The sequence below is a fragment of the Chelonia mydas genome, chromosome 14 (genome assembly GCF_015237465.2).
Source record: "Chelonia mydas isolate rCheMyd1 chromosome 14, rCheMyd1.pri.v2, whole genome shotgun sequence".
NCBI lineage: Eukaryota > Metazoa > Chordata > Testudines > Cheloniidae > Chelonia > Chelonia mydas.
The window spans coordinates 31,326,462-31,343,787 of NC_051254.2; the positions used below are offsets into that span (position 1 = coordinate 31,326,462).

General features: G+C 59.0%; 1 protein-coding gene across 2 annotated transcripts in view; it reads right to left on the reverse strand.

The window, feature by feature from the left end:
- Positions 1-3,275, reverse strand: part of GABBR1 (gamma-aminobutyric acid type B receptor subunit 1) — a 61,459-nt gene extending 58,184 nt beyond the window's left edge. The window contains exon 1 of one of the 2 annotated variants that reach the window (XM_037913500.2): positions 3,006-3,275. The gene's annotated coding sequence lies outside the window, so the exon portion shown is untranslated. The remainder of the gene's footprint in view (positions 1-3,005) is intronic. The other variant, XM_037913499.2, reaches the window with a different exon arrangement.
- Between the last annotated feature and the right edge of the window lie 14,051 nt (positions 3,276-17,326).

Below are 17,326 nucleotides of genomic sequence, written 5' to 3' on the forward strand. Positions count from 1 at the left end.
CGTAGGGAATGAAGGCTGGGTGGGAGGGAGGGAGGGATCCCAGCAGTAGGGGAAGCAGGCAGCATGCAGAGCCCAGGCCTGGGGGGTCGAGGGACGGATCCTGGCACAGGGGGAGGCAGGTGGCGTGGGGAGCGCAGACCAGGGGGAGATCGGAGGAGGGATCCTAGCAGTGGAGTAGGCGGTCGGTGTGGGGAGCGCAGGCCGGGGAGGATTGGGGGAGGGATCACAGCAGAGGGGGAGGTGGGTGGCATGGGGGGCACAGGCCGGGTAGGGGGATCGGGGGAGGGATTCTGGCAGTGGGGGAGGCAGGCCGTGTGGGGAGCACATGCTGGGGGGATCAGAGGAGGGATCCCGGTAGTGGGGGAGGCGGGCAGCATGGGGAGTGCAAGCCGGGGGGGGATGGCAGAGGGATCCCAGCAGTGGGGGAGGCAGGTGGCGTGGGGAGCGCAGGCCTGGGAGGATTAGGGGAGGGATCCCAGCAGAGGTGGAGGTGGGTGGCGTGGGGAGCACAGGCCGGGTGGGGGAATCGGGGGAGGGATTCTGGCAGTGGGGGAGCAGGCGGTGTGGGGAGCACAAGCCGGGTGGGAGGATCGGGGGAGGGATTCCGGCAGTGAGGGAGGCGGACGGCATGGGGGAGCACAGGCTGTGGGAGTGGTCAGGGGAGGGATCCTGGCAGTGGGGGAGACATGCGATGTGGGGAGCGCAGGCCGAGGGGAGAAATTGGGGGAGGGATCCTGGCAATGGAGGAGGAGGGTGGTGTGGGGAGCACAGGCCAGGGGGGACGGAGAAGGGATCCCGGCAGTGGGGGAGGTGGGCGGTTTGGGGATTGCAGGCCCGTGGGGATCGGGAGAGGGATCCCAGCAGATGGGGAGGTAGGCAGCGTGGTGAGTGCAGGCCAGGAGGGTCAGGAGAGGGATCCCAGCAATTGGGGTGGGGGGCAACATGTGGGAGCCCAGGTTGGGGGGCTTGGGGGATGGATCCCAGCTGTGGGGGAGGCAGGCGGTTTGGGGAGTGCAGGCCGGAGGGGATTGTGGGAGTGTTCCTGGCAGTGGGGGAGGCAGGCGGTGTGGGGAGTGTTGGCCAGGGGGGTCAGGGGAGGGATCCTAGTAGAGCAGGAGGCGGGTAATGTGGGAAGCGTAGGACAGGGGGTCGGGGGAGGGATCCCAGCAGAGCGGGAGGCGGGCGATGTGGGGAGTGTAGGCCAGAAGGGTCAGCGGAGGTATCCCAGTAGTTGGCATGGGGGGGCGCCTTGGGGGAGCACAGGCTGGGGCAGGGGGATTGGGGAAGGGATCCCAGCAGTGGGTGTGGGGCGTGACGTGGGAGAGCACAGGTCAGGAGGATTGGGGGAGGGATCCCAGCAGAGAGGGGGGCAGGTGGGGTGGGGAGCGCTGGCTGGAGCAGATCAGGGGAGCGATCCCAGCAGTGGGGGAAGTGGGTGGCGTGAGGAGTACAGGCTGGGGGGGACCGGGGGAGGGATCTCAGCAGAGAGGGAGGTGGGCGGCGTGGGGAGCACAGGCCGGGTGGGAGGATCGGGGGAGGGATTCCGGCAGTGGGGGTGATGGATGATGTGGGGGAGCACAGGTCGGGGGGGATCAGGGGAGAGGTCCCAGCAATGGGCATGGGGGGTGACATGGGGGAGCACAGCCTGGGTGGGAGGATCAGGGGAGGGATCCCAGCAGAGGGGGAGGCAGCCGATGTGGGGCGTGCAGGTCGGGGGGGATTGGGGGAGGGATCCCAGCAGAGTGGGAGGTTGGTGGTGTGGGGAGCGTAGGCCAGGAGGGATTGGGTACAGATCCCAGCAGAGGGGGAGGTGGATGGGCATGGGGAGAGCAGGCTGGTGGGGATTGGGGGTGGGAATCCAGCAGAGGGGGAGGCAGGCGGTGTGTGTGGGGGTGCAGGTCAGGGGGGATTGGGCGTGGGGTCCCAACAGAGGGGGAGGTGGGTGGGGTGGGGAGCGCAGGCCGGGTGGGATGGGGGAGGGATCCCAGTAGAGGGGGAGCCAGGTGGCGTGGGGTAGCTCAGGCCAGGGAGGGGATCGGGGGAGGGATCCCCGCTCTGTGGGAGGCAGGTGGAGTGGGGGAGCGCAGGCTGGGGGGGGATTGGGGGAGGCATCCTGTCAGTGGGAGAGGCAGGTGGCGTGGGGGAGCGCAGGTCGGAGTGGGGCGGTCAGGGACGGATCCCAGCAATGGGGGAGGCAGTCAGTGTAGGATTGCAGGCCAGGGGGTTGGGGGTGTCGGGGCAGGATCCCAGCACAGTTGGGCAGCCTGGGGGTGGAGCTCATGCTGGGGGCAGTGGATCAGGGACAGAACTCAGCAGTGGGGGTGACAGGTGGGGTCTGACCATTACCCAGCATCCCGTGGTGTGTTCTCCCCCCCACCCCCCATCTGCTGCTCCGGGACTGGGGTCCCTCTCCGATCCCCTGCCCCGTGCCCCGGCTCTGCCCAGTGGGCGCTGGCAGCGGGGAGGAGGCGCCATCGAGCTGGCAGTGTCTGGGCTGTCACCAGAGCGGGGGGATCCAACCGCTGCCCGGCATCCCCACCCAGCCCGTGGACACAGTCCCTGCAACCCTAGCACCATCCTGCCTCCTCACCACCAGCCATACCCACTTGTCCAGTTTCCCCCTGTGCCCACCCTGGCCCTCCCTCATCCCCTTTTCCCCCCACCTGGGCTCTCCCCCACCCCAGCTCCCCTCCCTGGGCTGTCCCCTCCTTCGGCCTCCTCCCTCCCACGCTCTCCCCCACAGGCCTGGTTGGCCTCCCCCTCCTTCCCCCCTCCAGGGCCTGGCCCCTGCTCTCCCCACCGCCTCCTCCCTTCTCCTCCCCCCAAGCTCCTCCACCAGGTCCCCCCCCCGCGCCCCATTCCTCCCCATCGCAGCCAGCGCTCCCCGGTAGGAGCCTTCCCCTCCCCCCTCTTTCCTGGGAGGGGGCACCCGGATCTCCCTCCCCACCTGCCCCCCTGTCCCTCCCGGCTGCAGGATCGGGGGCGCGGGGCCGGCGTGTCCCTACCTGGGCTCGGGGCCGGCTGCAGCGGTGGAAGGCGCCGATGGTGCCCGGGGGAGGCGGCGCGGTCCCGGGGAGGGATCAGGGGATGCGGGACCGGGAGATCCGGGGCCGGGGGGCGCAGGGACCCGGAGGACGGGGGCGCAGCGCCCAAGCGCTCCGGGACTCACGCGGGCTGCTGGGCTCGGCGCTCGGCCGGGGCAGGGGCCGGGCCGGGAGGGCGGAGCCGGCTCGGTGTGTCGCTCGGTCCCTCCCCAGCCCGCGCCGGGCGCCTGCTCTCTCCGGCGGGGGAGGCGGCGGAGACGGCGGGAGGGGAGTGGAGTGGTGGGGGCGGGGAAGCCTCCCTCCCTCCCTGCCCAGACGCCCGGCCCGGGGGGGCCGCTCCCAGCAGCTCACTGCGCCCGCCGCGCCGGGGAGCCACCGACCGGCCGCCCCGGCCAGCCCCGCGCTGCGGCCGAGAGCTGGCCATGGTGCTGAGCGCGCTGGGCGGGGGGCGGGGAGGAGGGAGGCGATGGAGCAGGGGGGGAGAAGATGTAATGGGGCCGGGGGTGAGGGGAGGGGAGGCCATGGGGCAGGGGGTGAGGGGAGGGGTGGCGATGGGGCAGAGGGTGAGGGGGAGGCAATGGGGCAGGGGGTGAGGGGAAGGGGTTAGTGGGGAGGGCTGTGTTGTTGTATTGCAGGCGGTTGAGGTGCTGGTGGGGGAGGGGTGTTTGGGGCGGGGGGGCTGGTGGGCCAGAAGCTGCCGCTGACCCCCCCAGCAACACATGCTGTTCCCGCCCCATACCTCTACCACACCCCCCTCCTGCCGTATGACCACACGCACCAAACCTCTGCCCCACCTCCCACCCATCTTGCCCATGCACCCAGCCACTCCCAGCTCAGCCCCGTCTCCATCAGCCCCTGCACCCCCATCCCCACACAACCCTACCCCCCCACACACCCAGCCGGTGTCAGCCAGGGTGACACAACCATGGAGATAGAATCACCAAGGACAGAGCTACACATGGCTGGGCCTGAGCCCTAAGTCTCACACACGCACACACACACAGAGCCTACACACAGAGAAACACACAAACATCATCACACACTGTCACACACACACTGAGAGCCTACACACATCATACACACACACAAACACAGAGCTTACACACACAGAATCACCTCCCTGTCATACACTGTCACACACACACACTGTCACACACGCACAGCCTACACACACACTCTGTAACACACCCACACAGAGCCTACACTCACAGAAACACACACAGCCCATCACACATGTGCACACTCAAAGAGTCTGCACACACAAAAACACACACACCATCACACTCAAATGCATGTGCGCACACCAGACACTGTCACATGCACACACACACTCACACCATCACACATACATGTGCACCCACACAAATATAGAGCCTCCACATGATGCACTGTCACATGTGCTCACACACACCATCACACAGGCACACACACCATCTCACACACACAATCCGGTCACACACACACCATCACACATGCACACACACACAGGCATGCACACATACAACCTATCACACACACACACACAACTTGTCCCACACACACCCATCCCACACATGCACACATACACCCATACAATCTCCCATCCTGCACACACAATCCTCTCCCCCCAAAACATACACACATCACCTCCAACAAGCGGCAGCAGGGACACATGCACACACACACACACACACACACGGCCTTCCCAGGTGGCCCAGGTAGCCCACAGCCCTTGGTATGGGGATCAGATGGGGGGACACAGGGCCTGTGTGTCTCCACCTCCCCTCCCCCAATGACATCTGCAACCCCTTGGGGTCTGGGTATGCCCCTGGGTGTCCCCCTGTGTCTATGCATCTGCCTGTTTCTGTGTGTCCATCTGTGTGTGTGTGTTTATGTGTGCATGTCTGTGTGTCCGCCTGTGCCTGTGTGTCTGTGTAGGTATCCGCCTATGTCTGTGCATCCACCTCTGTCTGTGTGTCCATCTGTGTCTGTGCATCTGTGTCTGTGTGTCCGCCTGTGTCTGTGTGTCTGTGTGTCTGGCCTTTCTGCCCCTCCCCCTGGCCCACCGTGGGGATTAGTGCGATCGCTGGATTATCCCCTCCTGGCACCGCTCACCCAGAGGAGAGAGAAGAGACACAAGGATGGCCCCGTCCCTCCCCCACAGCAATCCCCTCCCCCACTCCTAGTCAGCCCCCCATCCACACCAACCCCTCTCCCAGCCTGCCCCACCTCCACCCCCAGCCCCTCTCCCTCAGCATCAGCTCCACCCCCTTCCCCACACATGGCCCCACACCAGCCTCACGTTCGGCTCCCCCTCCTCCCCCTCCTACCACTGGCGCTCTGCAGAGGATCTAGGGTCACTTCCTAGCCATCCCTGCCCCCAGCCCTTGTTCCCCCCTCCCTCATATCAGAGATGATCCCCAGTCAGCCCAACAGCATCCCCCTACCCTTCCCCCACCCCTACTCCTCTCTCCCAACTCCCTTCCCACCCGTGGACGCAATGCCTCTCCCTCAATCCTTGCCCCCACCCCTGCCCACCCATCACTTATGCCCCATGGCTACAGCCCCATGCCCCCCAACCTGAGCCCAGAGAGGCTGGGGAGCCAGACTCCTGAGTTCTATCTCCAGCACTGTCCCAGACTCCCAGTGTGACCTTGGGCCAGACATTGCCCCATTCCCTGTGCCTCAGTTTCCACTCTATATCTTGGTGGGGCCATGCCCCAGAGTGTTCAGTGAGGGGCCAGTGCAGGGGGCCCAGATGCTGCTGTGTTGGGCCTGGAGGGACATAGGGAGGCTCAGAAACCCTGACACCCTCCCACCCGGTACATCCCACCCTTCCCCTCCATGACCCTGCCCCAAAGAGACCTCTGTGGGACTCCCCACTGTGCACACCGAGCCCAACTGTGGCCTGGCCACTGCAGTGCCCAGTGCTGGGCTCCTTCTTCCCCTCACCACATGCAAGGGTTAACTCCTCCTCCCTGCCCCCCATGCCAGGGTGGAGTGGCAGAGGCCCTGGGCAGCGCAGGGTTAATCCGAGCCGCAGCTGCCAGCCCCGCTCCCCGCTGCGCCCTGTTCAGCTGCAGGAGCCCAGGGGCCTTTGATCTGGGAACAGGCAGCGGCTCTGATCTGCCTTCCGGCGCCCGCTGAGCTCAGCGGCGGGGTGAGCGGGGGAGGCCTGTCCTGTGGGCCCAGAGATCGGCTCTGCCGGTGCCCCACAACCCTGACCTGCAGCCCCTGCTAGCCCAGCCCTGATCCCCGCCCCAGCTCTGCCGGTGCCCCTCACTCCTGACCCGCAGCCCCTGCTAGCCCAGCCCTGATCCCCGCCCCAGCTCTGCCGGTGCCCCTCACTCCTGACCCGCAGCCCCTGCTAGCCCAGCCCTGACCCACCCCCAGCTCTGCCGGTGCCCCTCACTCCTGACTCGCAGCCCCTGCTAGCCCAGCCTTGACCCACCCCCAGCTCTGCTGGTGCCCCTCACTCCTGACCCGCAGCCCCTGCTTGCCCAGCCCTGACCCACCCCCAGCTCTGCCGGTGCCCCTCACTCCTGACCCGCAGCCCCTGCTAGCCCAGCCTTGACCCACCCCCAGCTCTGCCGGTGCCCTGCAACCCTGATCTGCAGCCCTGCTAGCCCAGCCCTGACCCACCCCCAGCTCTGCCGGTGCCCCTCACTCCTGACCCGCAGCCCCTGCTAGCCCAGCCTTGACCCACCCCCAGCTCTGCTGGTGCCCCTCACTCCTGACCTGCAGCCCCTGCTAGCCCAGCCCTGACCCACCCCCAGCTCTGCCGATGCCCCTCACTCCTGACCCGCAGCCCCTGCTAGCCCAGCCTTGACCCACCCCCAGCTCTGCTGGTGCCCCTCACTCCTGACCTGCAGCCCCTGCTAGCCCAGCCCTGACCCACCCCCAGCTCTGCCGATGCCCCTCACTCCTGACCCGCAGCCCCTGCTAGCCCAGCCTTGACCCACCCCCAGCTCTGCCGGTGCCCCTCACTCCTGACCTGCAGCCCCTGCTAGCCCAGCCCTGACCCACCCCCAGCTCTGCCGATGCCCTGCAACCCTCACCCACAGCCGCTGCTACCCCAGCCCTCTGCCCTACCAGTGCCCCCAACCCTCACCTGCAGCCCCTGCTACCCCAACCCTCTGCCCTACCAGTGCCCCCAACCCTCACCCGCAGCCCCTGCTACCCCAGCCCTCTGCCCTACCAGTGCCCCCAACCCTCACCCGCAGCCACTGTTACCCCAGGCCTCTGCCCTACCAGTGCCCCCAACCCTCACCTGCAGCCCCTGCTACCCCAGCCCTCTGCCCTACCAGTGCCCCCAACCCTCACCCACAGCCCCTGCTACCCCAGGCCTCTGCCCTACCAGTGCCCCCAACCCTCACCCGCAGCCACTGTTACCCCAGGCCTCTGCCCTACCAGTGCCCCCAACCCTCACCTGCAGCCCCTGCTACCCCAGCCCTCTGCCCTACCAGTGCCCCCAACCCTCACCTGCAGCCCCTGCTACCCCAGCCCTCTGCCCTACCAGTGCCCCCAACCCTCACCCGCAGCCACTGTTACCCCAGCCCTCTGCCCTACCAGTGCCCCCAACCCTCACCTGCAGCCCCTGCTTCCCCAGCCCTGTGCCCTACCAGTGGCCCCAACCCTCACCCGCAGCCCCTGCTACCCCAGCCCTCTGCCCTACCAGTGCCCCCAACCTTCACCTGCAGCCCCTGCTACCCCAACCCTCTGCCCTACCAGTGCCCCCAACCCTCACCCGCAGCCCCTGCTACCCCAGGCCTCTGCCCTACCAGTGCCCCCAACCCTCACCCGCAGCCGCTGCTTCCTCAGCCCTACCCCCCCAGCTCTGCCAGTGCCCTTCAACCCTCACCTGCAGCCCCCTGCTAGCCCAGCCCTTCTCCCCCCCCCCCAGCTCTGCCAGTGCCCCTCACTCCCCACCTGCAGCCCTCTGATACCCAAGCCCGGGTCCTGTCCCTGGGTGAGTGCTGGGGGAAGCCTGGGGGTGGGGAGTGATGGTTTTGCAGGGTTAGCTGGGGTCTCTCCCCCTCTGACCCACCAGGTCTAGCCAGACCCCAGAGTCTGTGTCTTGCCCCCAGTGGGTGAGTGACCCCAGATGTGCTGGGCACAGGGGGTGACAGCCCTGTCCACGTGGCCTGGCCTCAGAGACCTCTTGATCTGCGCGCACACACTGTATACACACACACTGCAGCACACTGATCGCATTGTACACTGTGCGTGCACACATACTCATCACACACCCTCTGCACACACACATCCCATTGTACTCACCCTCTGCACACCGTGCACACTCACACACTGCACCACATCTTCCTCGGCACGCATTGCACAAACCACACACACTGCCTGTGCTCAGGAAACTACAATCCCTCATACGTAACATCCCCCCACAACCATTTGCACACACACACACACACACACAACCATTCACAAACACACTGACACATGCACACAGCCACAAATTCAGCACCAGCCACACAGATACTTGCACACTTGTGAATGCTGGCTCTACCCGCAGCGCAAGCAGGGACATGCACATGCTCGTGCACACGCACACACACACACACACACACACACGAGTCCCTGTTGTGTTCCCAGATGCGGAGGGCCCCAGGCCAGAGATGCTCTCACCTGCCACATCACACTGCGCAGGGTGCACTGATGGGCTGCAGGCCCCATGGCAGCTCCCCCAGCTGCCTGGGAGACAGGCTCCTTGGAGAGGCCAGGCGGGCGGGTGGGAATGCACAGAACCGTGCTAGGGAGGTCCCTGTGCCCCTGCCAGAGAAGCCCAGCTCAGCTGCCCATGGTGCCAGGGGCATCGGGGATGCCCAGTCCCCAGGGATTGGGCCCCCTCACCTGCCCCACAGGGAGATATGGCCACGGATCCCCCCCACTGGGATGGGGCCCCCGGACTCAGTGTGGGCTGGACAGATCATAGAGAGAAGAGAGTGGCAGGACTAGAGCATGGACCTGGGACCCTGGGAGTCTGTTCCCCATTTGGCTGCTAGGTGACCTTTGGCCAGTCACTTCCCTGCCCTGTGCCTCAGTGTCCCCATAGCTCTGCTGGCCTCCATTGTATAGAGCTCTGAGCTCCATGCAGGGAAGTGAGGAGAGAAGAGACCCGGCGCGCAGAGGTGCCTGGACAAGGGACAGGCAGGGCCTCTGGGGCAGGGCTGGGGATGGACTCTGGCAGGGAAGGGTCTGCTTCAGTTGTTGGGGGGCTGTATTTGTGGGGTGGGGGGGTCTGGTCAGCAACTCAGCCAATCATTCCCTCTCCCCATACACATCCTTCCCGTCTCTCACCATCCCTTCACCTGGCTCCAGGTCTCCCTGTCACACAACCCCCAAGCATTCCCCGCACCCCAGTGCCCTGCTGGGTCTCTGCCTTGGTGCAGACCTTTGTATGTGTGTGTGTGGGGGGGTGTATGCATATGCTAGACTTCATGGCAGGTTTCCCTCTTCTCCACCCATTTGCTGCGGGAGGCTACTGGGTTGGCCGTTCCCTCCAGGGCTGGGAGCAGAGTCCAGGAGAAATGTAAGCCTGGGTGCAGGACCAGGGGCTGCTGAAGTAGGGTCCAGAGGTTACAGCAAGGGCAGGGACAAGGAGTGAGGACTCCTGGGTTCTATCCCTGGCAGTGGGAGGGCAGTGGGGTCTAGTGGCTATAGCATGGGGGGGCAGGACTTCTGGGTTCTATCCCTGGCTCTGGGAGGGCAGTGGGGTCTAGTGGGTAGAGCAGGGGAAGCTAGGAGGCAGGACTCCTGGGTTCTATGCCTGGCACTGGGAGGGCAGTGGGGTCTAGTGGGTAGAGCAGGGGAAGCTAGGAGGCAGGACTCCTGGGTTCTATGCCTGGCACTGGGAGGGCAGTGGGGTCTAGTGGGTAGAGCAGGGGAAGCTAGGAGGCAGGACTCCTGGGTTCTATGCCTGGCACTGGGAGGGCAGTGGAGTCTGGTGGGTTAGAATGGGGGAGGGGGGCTGGGAGGCAGGACTCCTGGATTCCGACCCCACTCAGGCTGTTCCCTGAGTTGAGAGCCCTAGCGTGACATATGGGGAGGGGGGTCTGAGAGTGGAGCCTGACTGGCCCCAGCTCAGCAGAGATGGGAGGCTGCTTCCATCAGACCGGCCCCTCCCCACACTTCCATCTGCCCTCCCAACCTGGCCAGCCAGTAACTCAGCCCCTCCCGCATCCCTTAGCAGCTGCTGCCCCATTGTGGCTCATGGCCAGGGGCAGGCGGGCTTGGGCTGTGCTGAGCAATCTGGCTTTCTATACGCACAGCCCCCCCATCCCCCACCTCCACCCCCCATTTCCTGGCCTGGGGAGCGCACATAGGCCTAGATTGACTTCTGTATGGGGGCAGCTCCAGTCAGGCCACCAGGGCTGCGTGTAGGGGGGCAAATTGCGAGCTTGTCCAAGGCCTGTAGGGCTGGGCCGGCAGAGGGTCACCACTGTGCTGGGCGCCCATCCTGGTATCTGTTGAGATCTTGCACAGGTAAGCGGAGGGTGAGGGGAATTTAACCAGTGTAACGATGTTGGTTTTGGTGGGACCCAACTGAGAGTGTCAATTCAGGACAAATTGCGTAAAGCAGGGCAGTTACAGCCCAAGGCTGAGGTTCCTTTGCATACCAAGGCAAACCAAACCAGCCAAACAGAAAAGACTTCAGTTTTAGCCCACTGGCTAACCACAAGTCACACAAGCAATTCCCATAGCCCTGGTCTACACTAGGAGTTGAGGTCGAATTTAGCAGCGTTAAATCGATTTAACCCTGCACCCGTCCACATGATGAAGCCCTTTTTTTCGACTTAAAGGGCTCTTAAAATATATTTCCGTACTCCACCCCCGACAAGGGGATTAGCGCTTAAATCGGCCTTACCGGGTCGAATTTGGGGTACTGTGGACTCAATTAGACGATATTGGCCTCTGGGAGCTATCCCAGAGTGCTGTATTGTGACTGCTCTGGACAGCACTCTCAACTCAGATGCACTGGCCAGGTAGACAGGAAAAGGCCCGCAAACTCTTGAATTTCAATTTCCTGTTTGCATGGTCACCTGCAGCTTGCCACGCTGGGCAGAGCTCATCAGCAGAGGTGACCATGCAGAGCTCATCAGCAGAGGTGACCATGATGCAGTCCCAGAATCGCAAAAGAGGCTCCAGCATGGACCGAACAGGAAGTACGGGATCTGATCGCTGTATGGGGAGAGGAATCCGTGCTATCAGAACTCCGTTCCAGTTTTCGAAATTCCAAAACATTTGTCAAAATCTCCCAGGGCATGAAGGACAGAGGCCATAACAGGGACCCAAAGCAGTGCCGCCTAAAACTTAAGGAGCTGAGGCAAGCCTACCAGAAAACCAGAGAGGCAAACGGCCGCTCCGGGTCAGAGCCCCAAACATGCTGCTTCTATGATGAGCTGCATGCCATTTTAGGGGGTTCAGCCACCACTACCCCAGCTGTGTTGTTTGACTCCTTCACTGGAGATGGAGGCAACACAGAAGCAGGTTTTGGGGAGGAGGAAGATGATGATGATGAAGTTGTAGATAGCTCACAGCAAGCAAGCAGAGAAACCGGTTTTCCCGACAGCCAGGAACTGTTTCTCACCCTGGACCTGGAGCCAGTACCCCCTGAACCCACCCAAGACTGCCTCCCGGACACGCCAGGTGGAGAAGGGACCTCTGGCGAGTGTACCTTTTAAAATACTATACATTGTTTAAAAGCAAGCATGTTTAATGATTAATTTGCCCTGGCACTTGCGGCTCTCCTGGATGTACTCCCAAAGCCTTTGCAAAAGTTTTCTGGGGAGGGCAGCCTTATTCCGTCCACCATGGTAGGACACTTTACCACACCAGGCCAGTAGCACGTACTCGGGAATCATTGCAGAACGAAGCATTGCAGTGTATGTTTGCTGGCGTTCAAACAACATCCGTTCTTTATCTCTCTGTGTTATCCTCAGGAGAGTGATATAATTCATGGTCACCTGGTTGAAATAGGGTGCATTTCTTAAGGGGACATTCAGAGGTGCCCGTTCCTGCTGGGCTGTTTGCCTGTGGCTGAACAGAAATGTTCCCCGCTGTTAGCCACAGGGAGGGGGGAGGGACTAGTCATGTGGTGGGGGGAGGCAAAATGCGACCTTGGAATGAAAGCACATGTGCTATGTATGTAATGTTAACAGAAGGTTTACTGTAAAAGAGTGTACCCATTGTTCTATAAAATGTGTCTTTTTAAATACCACTGTCCCTTTTTTTTTTCTCCACCAGCTGCATGAGTTTCAATGATCACAGGATCTTCTCCTTTCCAGAGGCTAGTGAAGATTAGAAGGCAAAAAAAATGCACTCGTGATGAAATGTTCTCTGAGCTCATGCTGTCCTCCCACACTGACAGAGCACAGACAAATGCGTGGAGGCAGACAATGTCAGAGTGCAGGAAAGCACAAAATGACCGGGAGGAGAGGTGGCGGGCTGAAGAGAGTAAGTGGTGGGCTGAAGAGAGGGCTGAAGCTGAAAGGTGGCGGCAGCGTGATGAGAGGAGGCAGGATTCAATGCTGAGGCTGCTGGAGGATCAAATTAATGCGCTCCAGCATATGGTTGAGCTGCAGGAAAGGCAGCAGAAGCACAGACTGCCTCTACAGCCCCTGTGTAACCAACCGCCCTCCTCCCCAAGTTACATAGCCTCCTCACCCAGATGCCCAAGAATGCGGTGTGGGGGCCTCCGGCCACCCAGCAACTCCACCCCAGAGGATTGCCCAAGCAACAGAAGGCTGGCATTCAATAAGTTTTAAACTTTTAAAGTGCTGTGTGTCCTTGTCCTTCCCTCCTCCACCACCCCTCCTGGTGCTTCTCTCCTCCACCACCCCTCCCAGGCTACCTTGGCAGTTATCCCCCTATTTGTGTGATGAATTAATAAAGAATGCATGAATGTGAAGCAACAATGACTTTATTGCCTCTGCAAGTGGTGATCGAAGGGAGGAGGGGAGGGTGCTTAGCTTACAGGAAAGTAGAGTGAACCAAGGGGCGGGGGGTTTCATCAAGGACAAACAAACAGAACTTTCACACCGTAGCCTGGCCAGTCATGAAACTGGTCTTCAAAGCTTCTCTGATGCGCACCGCGCCCTCCTGTGCTCTTCTAACTGCCCTGGTGTCGGACTGCGCGTAACCAGCGGCCAGGCGATTTGCCTCAACCTCCCACCCCGCCATAAACGTCTCACCCTTACTCTCACAGATATTGTGGTGCGCACAGCAAGCAGTAATAACAGTGGGAATATTGGTTTCGCTGAGGTCTAACCGAGTCAGTAAACTGCGCCAGTGCACTTTTAAACATCCAAATGCACATTCTACCACCATTCTGCACTTGCTCAGCCTGTAGTTGAACAGCTCCTGACTACTGTCCAGGTTGCCTGTGTACGGCTTCATGACCCATGGCATTAAGGGGTAGATGGGTCCCCAAGGATAACTATAGGCATTTCAACATCCCCAACCGTTATTTTCTGGTCTGGGAATAAAGTCCCTTCCTGCAGCTTTTGAAACGGACCAGAGTTCCTGAAGATGCGAGCGTCATGTACCTTTCCCGGCCGTCCCACGTTGATGTTGGTGAAACGTCCCTTGTGATCCACCAGTGCTTGCAGCACTATTGAAAAGTACCCCTTGCGACTTATGTACTCGCCGGCTTGGTGCTCCGGTGCCAAGACAGGGATATGGGTTCCGTCTATGGCCCCACCACAGTTAGGGAATCCCATTGCAGCAAAGCCATCCACTATGACCTGCACATTTCCCAGGGTCACTACCCTTGATATCAGCAGATCTTTGATTGCGTGGGCTACTTGCATCACAGCAGCCCCCACAGTAGATTTGCCCACTCCAAATTGATTCCTGACTGACCGGTAGCTGTCTGGCGTTGCAAGCTTCCACAGGGCTATTGCCACTCGCTTCTCAACTGTGAGGGCTGCTCTCATCTTGGTATTCATGCGCTTCAGGGCAGGGGAAAGCAAGTCACAAAGTTCCATGAAAGTGCCCTTACGCATGCAGAAGTTTCGCAGCCACTGGGAATCATCCCAGACCTGCAACGCTATGCGGTCCCACCAGTCTGTGCTTGTTTCCCGGGCCCAGAATCAGTGTTCCACGGCATGAACCTGCCCCATTAGCACCATGACAACTGCATTGCCAGGGCCTATGCTTTGAGAGAAGTCTGTGTCCATGTCCTCATTACTCTCATCACCGCGCTGACGTCGCCTACTCGCCTGGTTTCGCTTTGCCAGGTTCTCGTGCTGCATATACTGCTGGATAATGCGTGTGGTATTTAATGTGCTCCTAATTGCCAAAGTGATCTGAGCGGGCTCCATGCTTGCCGTGGTATGGCATCTGCACAGAAAAAAGGCGCGGAATGATTGTCTGCCGTTGCTCTGACGGAGGGAGGGGCGACTGACGACATGGCTTACAGGGAATTAAAATCAACAAAGAAGGTGGCTTTATATCAAAGAGAAACAAAAACAACTGTCACACAGAATGGCCCCCTCAAGGATTGAACTCAAAACCCTGGGTTTAGCAGGCCAAAACAAATCTGTTCTATTTCTTGTTTTGATCCACTCCATCTATCTTTTACAACTTTGGCTGGCAGCAGACAGTGCAGAAGGGCTGCATGCCATCCACATCTCATGGCTGCCCGGCAGAAGATGGTACAATAGGACTGCTAGCCATCCTCATCTCCTGCCTGCCCGGCAAAAGATGGTACAATAGGACTGCTAGCCATCCATATTGCCTGCCTGCTCACCAAAAGATGGTAGAATAGGACTGACTGCAGGACTAAAGAGAGTGACCTGGTCGAGTCACTCCTAATGTAGTCCCTGCACCCATGTGCGGCCAGGAGCACCTCGGACATGACAATGACGGCTACCAGTCCTATTGTACCGTCTGCTGCCACAAGGTAACGGGTTGCTGCTGCTGCTGTGTAGCAATGCAGTACCACGTCTGCCAGCACCCAGGAGACGTAGGGTCACAGTGAGCTGAGCAGGCTCCATGCTTGCCGTGGTATGGCGTCTGCACAGGTAACTCAGGAAAAAAGGCACAAAACAATTGTCTGCCGTTGCTTTCACGGAGGGAGGGAAGGAACGGGGGCCTGATGACATGTGCCCAGAACCACCCACGACAATGTTTTTTGCCCCATCAGGCACTGGGATCTCAACCCATAATTCCAATGGGCAGCGGAGACTGCAGATACTGTGGGATAGCTACCCACAGTGCAACACTCCAGAAGTCAACGCTAGCCTCGGTACTGTGGAAGCACTCCGCCGAGTTAATGCACTTAATGCACTTAGAGCATTTTGTGTGGGGACACACACAATCAACTATTTAAAAACGATTTCTAAAAAACCTACTTCTATCAATTTGACCTAATTTTGTAGTGTAGACATATGCTTAGACACTCCAGTTTCCCAGTATCAACACCAGTGCCACTCGTTATGGGGACGAATGGTTATGAAAACCAATACCCCAGTAAAAGAAAAAACGTTCTCTCGATCCAAAGGACCAAGCCCCAGACCCAGGTCAATATACAAATCAGATCTTACCCACAAATCACGCTGTTGCCAATCCTTTAGAATCAAAAAGAAAGAAGAAGTGGGACCGCTAAACACAGAGGATGGAGTGGAGGTTAAAGATAATCTAGGCATGGCCCAATATCTAAACAAATACTTTGCCTCAGTCTTTAATGAAGCTAATGAGGATCTTAGGGATAATGGTAGCATGACAAATGGGAATGAGGATATGGAGGTAAATATTACCATATCTGAGGAAGAAGCGAAACTCAAACAGCTTAATGGGACTAAATCGGGGGGCCCAGATAATCTTCATCCAAGAATATTAAAGGAATTGGCACATGAAATTGCAAGCCCATCAGCAAGAATTTTTAATGAATCTGTAAACTCATGACATGAACTGTCAGCCTGACAGTTCACCTTTCAGTAGGACCCGCTGTAGTCTCCCCATTAACCAATTCCTTATCCACCTTTCAATTTTCATATTGATCCCCATATTTTCCAATTTAACTAATAATTCCCCATGTGGCACCGTATCAAACGCCTTACTGAAATCTAGGTAAATTAGATCCACTGCATTTCCTTTGTCTAAAAAATCTGTTACTTTCTCTGTCAAGGTTCCTTCCCCACTCTGAACTCTAGGGTACAGATGTGGGGACCTGCATGAAAACCCCCTAAGCTTATTTTTACCATCTTAGGTTAAAACTTCCCCAAGGTATAAACTATTTTCCTGTTTCCCTTGGACTTTATTGCTGCCACCACCAAGTGTCTAACAGATATATAACTGGTAAAGAGCCCAATTGGAAACGTCTTTCTCCCCAAAATCCTCCCCAAACCCTACACCCCCTTTCCTGGTGAAAGCTTGATAAAAATCCTCACCAATTTGCATAGGTGAACACAGACCCAAACCCTTGGATCTTAAGAACAATGAAAAAAGCAATCAGGTTCTTAAAAGAAGAATTTTAATTGAAGAACAAGTAAAAGAATCACCTCTGTAAAATCAGGATGGTAAATACCTTACAGGGTAATCAGATTCAAACCAGAGAATCCCTCTAGGCAAAACCTTAAGTTACAAAAAGACACAAAAACAGGAATCTACATTCCATTCAGCACAGCTTATTTTATCAGCCATTTAACCAAAACAGAATCTAACACATATTTAGCTAGATTACTTACTAAGTTCTAAGACTCCATTCCTGCTCTGTTCCCGGCAAAAGCATCACACAGACAGAGAACCTTTGTTTCTCCCCCCATCCAGCTTTGAAAGTATCTTGTCTCCTCACTGGTCATTTTGGTCAGGTGCCAACGAGGTTATCCTAGCTTCTTAACCCTTTACAGGTGAAAGGGTTTTTCCTCTGGCCAGGAGGGATTTTAAAGGTGTTTACCCTTCCCTTTATATTTATGACAGGCCCAATGGCCCGTGATGGAATGTTAGACGGGGTGGGATCTGAGTTACTACAGAGAATTCTTTCCTGGGTGTCTGGCTGGTGAATCTTGCCCACATGCTCAGGGTTCAGCTGATCGCCATATCTGGGGTCAGGAAGGAATTTTCCTCCAGGGCAGATTGGAAGAGGCCCTGGGGTTTTTTCGCCTTCCTCTGCAGCATGGGGCATGGGTCACTTGCTGGAGGATTCTCTCCACCTTGAAGTCTTTAAACCATGATTTGAGGACTTCAGTAGCTCAGACATAGGTGAGAGGTTTATTGCAGGAGTGGGGGGGAGGGGGGGTGAGATTTGGTGGCCTGCATTGTGCAGGAGGTCAGACTAGATGATCATA